We start from the raw sequence: 5,512 nt of genomic DNA, 5'->3' as shown, positions 1-5,512 counted from the left end.
TGCCTTAAAAATGCAATTCCTGTTCTAGGCTTTAAATTGAACCATCACCAATGAAATAATTATTAAGAAAGTACCAATACTGCTTATTGAGTATTAATACAATTGATATGGTTATTATTGTTAATGCAATAACAAGTGAATTTAAATAAATTAAAATACATTATCTTCTTATTTATAAGTTGATGAGTTCAACTAATATTTTTAGCTCGATAATATAGAAATTATAGGAAAACTGGAAACTGGCTAGTTAACGGCACAGTGTGCACTGAAATCCATAAAAAATTACTTTTCAGTTGTGAGAAAAAAGAAAAAGGAATAAAAGTATAAAATCCTGAAAGAAAAAGACTTTAAAAAAATACAAGAGACTTTCCAGTTTTAACTTTTTTGAAGCACTAAAAGCTATAATGCAAAGAGATGGAATGAGAGAGAGAAGACGGGGGGGGGGGAAAAAAAGGAAGAAGAACATGGTCATGCTTTGTCGGCCATTTCTTTCTATATTTCCTTCGCATCCAATATCAAGCAAAAAGGTTTTGTCTTAAAAATCATTCTGTTGCATATACCAATTGGCTTTTTCTTTAGTTTCTTTTACCATAATCCTACCATAAGAAGAAAACAGTTTAGTTTATTGGAATTTGAGTCCATAGATTTCTTCCTATACTATTTTCTGGGAAACTGAGAAAATTTTCTTGGAAATATATACAGGTATGTATGTTTTCTTTTTGTTGTTCTATAGTTTATGGTGTATAGAGTTGTTTCCTGTTTATTACTTGTTTTCTATTCTATTCATGTTATATATATATTGATAGTTTGAAACTCTCCTTTTAACTTCAGGTTGGGTCTTCTGGGAACTTGATGATCATGGGGGTAGATTCATAGCTGGGATTTGGTTTGAGTGATTTCAGCCTTTAAGACTTTCTATCATTCATGGGGATGCAATTTTTGGATATGGGGAGATCATCGTTATGTAGACTGGTCATTGTTTTTATTGTTATTCATGTCCTTTTGATTCATCAATCCAAAGGGCTTAACTCAGAGGGTCAGTACCTTCTTGATATTAAGAGTAATCTTGGTGACAAGTTTAATCATCTGGGTAATTGGGACCCTAATGATCCAACTCCTTGTGGGTGGAAAGGTGTGAATTGCAGCACCATTGATGTTTACAACCCTGTCGTCCAGTCTCTTAATTTGAGTGCACTGAACCTGTCTGGTTTTTTGTCTCCAAGCATTGGTGGGTTGGTTCATTTGACTACCCTTGATCTTTCCTTCAATGGGTTGTCAAGGGATATTCCTAAAGAGATTGGAAATTGTTCAAGTCTGGAGGTTCTCAATCTCAATGACAATAAGTTTGAAGCTCAAATCCCTAAAGAACTAGGCACCCTTTCTTTTTTGACAACTCTGAACATATACAACAACAGATTATTAGGGCCTTTCCCTGATGAGATTGGGAACCTTTCTTCTTTGTCACAATTTCTTGCATATAGCAACAATATCAGTGGATCCTTGCCAAGCTCTCTTGGGAACCTCAAGAGACTAACAAGTTTCCGAGCAGGGCAGAACTTGTTGACTGGAGGTTTACCTTCAATTATAGGTTCATGTGAGAGCTTGGAGTATCTTGGTCTTGCTCAAAATGCACTGACCGGCGAGCTACCGAAAGAGATCGGAAAGCTTAAGAACTTGAAAGAATTAATCCTTTGGGAGAATCAACTCTCTGGGTTAATTCCTGTGGAGCTTAGCAATTGTACAAACTTGAGTATTCTTGCTTTGTATGACAACAAGTTTGTTGGAAGGGTGCCCAAAGAGCTTGGGAACCTTATAAATCTCACAAAGTTGTACCTGTACAGAAACCAATTGAATGGAACAATCCCAAAGGAGATTGGGAATCTTTCATTTGCAGAACAAATTGATTTTTCAGAGAATATGTTGAGTGGAGAAATACCAGTTGAGTTGAGTAAGATAAAAGGGTTGAGTTTGCTTTATCTTTTGAGAACCAGCTTACAGGTGTTATCCCTGTTGAGCTTACCACCTTGAAGAATTTGACAAAGCTTGATCTCTCCATAAACTATCTCACTGGTCCCATTCCTATGGGATTTCAGTATTTGACAGAACTCATCATGTTTCAGCTGTTTGACAACAAACTCAGTGGGGGCATTCCTCAAAAACTTGGGGCCTATAGCCCACTTTGGGTGCTTGATTTATCAGACAATCAACTGATGGGAAGGATCCCTCGCCATCTTTGCAGGAATTCAAACCTCATCTTTCTCAACCTGGGGTTAAACAAGCTTAGTGGGGGCATCCCATCCGGTATTACAAACTGCAAATCACTGGTTCAACTTCTTTTAGTTGGAAACAGTCTTACAGGAAGTCTTCCATCAGATCTTTGCAAATTGGTGAATCTGTCAGCAGTTGACCTGGGGCAGAACAAGTTCAATGGGCCAATTCCTCCAGAGATTGGAAACTGTAGAAGCTTGCAAAGGCTTCAGCTTTCATACAACTACTTTACATCAGAGTTGCCTAGAGAGATTGGTAATCTTTCCCGGTTGGCAATCTTCAACATCTCATCAAACAACCTCACTGGAAGGATACCACCTGAGATTTTTAATTGCAAAATGCTTCAACGACTCGATCTCAGCCGGAACAGATTTATGGAAAATTTGCCTGGTGAAGTGGGAACACTTTCTCAGTTGGAGCTTCTCAAGCTTTCAGACAATAGTCTGTCAGGGACAATCCCTCCAGCAATGGGGAATCTCTTGCGTTTGACTGAGTTACAAATGGGAGGCAACTCATTGAATGGCAATATACCAGCTCAACTAGGTGCACTCTCCAGCTTGCAGATTGCATTGAATCTCAGCTACAACAATCTCTCTGGAGCAATCCCTTCTGAGCTTGGGAATATTGTTTTACTGGAGTACCTTGTGCTTAATAACAATCATTTAAGCGGTCAAATCCAAGGTTCTTTTGCCAATCTATCAAGCTTACTTGGATGCAACTTCTCTTATAATGACTTAACAGGGCCCATACCTTCTTTACCGCGCCTCGACAACATGGCCGTCAGCAGCTTTATTGAGAACAATGGTCTCTGTGGTGGACCTCTCGGTGGTTGTAATCCAACTCCATCTTCCCTCTCGCTTCAGCCCAATGCAAAAGATAAAGGTACTGGGCTAGGCAAGGTTGTGGCCATAGTTGCAGCAGCCATTGGTGGAGTTTCCCTTGTTTTAATAGTAGTTATTTTATATTTCATGAGACGACCAGTTGAAATAGTTGCTCCATTGCAAGAAAAACCTTCTACTGCTCGAGTTTCGGACATTTACTTTTCACCAAAGGAAGGGTTCACTTTCCAGGACTTGCTTGAAGCCACTGACAATTTTGATGAGAGCTTTGTTGTTGGCAGGGGAGCATGTGGAACTGTATATAAAGCTGTCTTACCTAGTGGCCATGTCATTGCTGTTAAGAAGCTTGCATCCAACAGGGAGGGAAATAACAATGTCGACAACAGCTTCCGTGCCGAAATTCTAACCCTGGGGAACATCCGGCATCGGAATATTGTGAAGCTTTATGGTTTCTGCTACCACCAAGGTTCCAATCTTCTACTTTATGAATACATGTCAAGAGGCAGTTTGGGAGAGCTGCTTCATGGAGCATCTTGCAATCTTGATTGGAGAACAAGGTTCCTGATTGCTTTAGGGGCTGCCCAAGGTCTTGCATATTTGCATCATTATTGCAAGCCTAGAATTTTTCACCGTGATATTAAGTCCAATAACATATTGCTTGATGAAAAGTTTGAAGCTCATGTTGGTGACTTTGGACTAGCAAAAGTCATCGACATGCCACAATCCAAGTCAATGTCTGCAATTGCAGGTTCTTATGGTTATATTGCACCAGGTAAGTTGATCTCTTCTTTCAAGCCTTTCATTTTCAGATCATTTGTTTCAAGTTTAAAATCTTTTGTGTTTCTTTTAAATGCAGAATATGCATATACCATGAAAGTGACCGAAAAATGTGACATCTATAGCTACGGTGTTGTCCTACTTGAATTGCTGACCGGCAAAACACCGGTACAACCACTAGACCAAGGCGGTGATCTCGTAACATGGGTGAGAAATTACATTAGAGATCAGTCGTTGTCACCTGGAATACTCGATACTCGATTGAATCAACAAGATGAGACTACCATCTCGCATATGATAACAGTGTTGAAAATTGCTTTGATATGCACCAGCATGTCTCCTTCCGATAGACCAACAATGCCAGAAGTAGTTTCGATGCTCATCGAGTCCAACAGGCGTGAATGCCACTTCGATACCTCCCCTAGTCACGAAACCGATTGACTTGGATAAAGAAGCTGATATTGTAGGGTACCAGGATAATCAATTTACAGTTCTGCTTTGTAGAACATATGTAGCAGACCGTCTTGTAAATTCCCTCGTGGAACTTCATCATTGCTCTTCTTGCAGTCTTTACTAATCTTATTTTGCCAACAATATTTTTGTTTATTTTCACTCCATTTCTGAAGTAATATGACATAATTTCTGAAGAAATGGATTGTTGAGAGGTCAACTTGTCATCATACAAGGAGACATGCCACTTTCACTAACCCTCCTTTGTACCATCCATTTATTCCAATTTCAATGTATATTGATAAGCATTGAGTAGCAATGGAAAGCAACTTTTGCTATGTTAGCCATTAAATAATGCTTTATACATGTAAATTTATAGCCACAAATAGTTGGATCACCACATGGTATGCCACCAAAATCACATCAAAGGTTTTTTTTTTTTTTCGATTTTAATGATAATGTGAATTGATTCTTTCTATTTTGTTAGCTGTTATGAAAAATTGCAGAATTTTGTTTAAATTTGTAAGATTCAAATGAAGAAAATGGAATAAAAAATAATAAAAATGCAGTTGCAGCAATACAAGAAAGAGTTTAAAGCTTTAACAGAGAAGAAACTGCAGAGAATAGTTTTTATTTATATATATATTTTAGTTATTCAGTATTCAGCCCTTTAAATAGCTGAGTTACAACGTAGGTTGTTTCCAAAAATATCAATTCTGAGAATCAGAATACTAACAATTCCCTTCAAAATAGGGATATGCTCTAACTGTGAAACAAATTTATTGAATTTCAAATAAACAAGAAATCAAACTAACGTTCCTTAAGCAAATAACTAACACTCCTCCTTGGTTAAGGAACTGCAAACTCCAATTCTCTGCCTTAGATACTCGAACATGTTGGCTGGAAGTGACTTTGTAAATAAGTCTGCTAGTTGTTCTTCAGACTTGCAGTAAACCAAAGTAACTTCACCATTCTGTTGTACTTCCCTCAAGAAGTAAAGTTTGATGTTGAAATGCTTGGTCTTCCCATGGAACACTGGATTGTTTGAGATTGCAATAGCTGCTTGATTGTCAACAAAAATCTCAGTATCGTTTTTCTGCTCCATATGCAAGTCACACATTATCTTTTTCAGCCATAACACTTGATTAGCTGCTGCAGTTGCTGCAATGAACTCTGCT

At 38.1% G+C, this 5,512-nt stretch overlaps 1 pseudogene; it reads left to right on the top strand.

Annotated features, from left to right (window-relative positions):
* The first annotated feature begins 377 nt into the window (after nt 1-377).
* Nucleotides 378-4,490, top strand: LOC107961917 (probable leucine-rich repeat receptor-like protein kinase At5g63930; annotated as a pseudogene).
* The last annotated feature ends 1,022 nt before the right edge of the window (nt 4,491-5,512 follow it).

Source organism: Gossypium hirsutum, chromosome D11 (genome assembly GCF_007990345.1).
Source record: "Gossypium hirsutum isolate 1008001.06 chromosome D11, Gossypium_hirsutum_v2.1, whole genome shotgun sequence".
Taxonomy (NCBI): Eukaryota; Viridiplantae; Streptophyta; class Magnoliopsida; order Malvales; family Malvaceae; genus Gossypium; species Gossypium hirsutum.
This window is presented reverse-complemented; position numbering and strand designations above follow the sequence as displayed.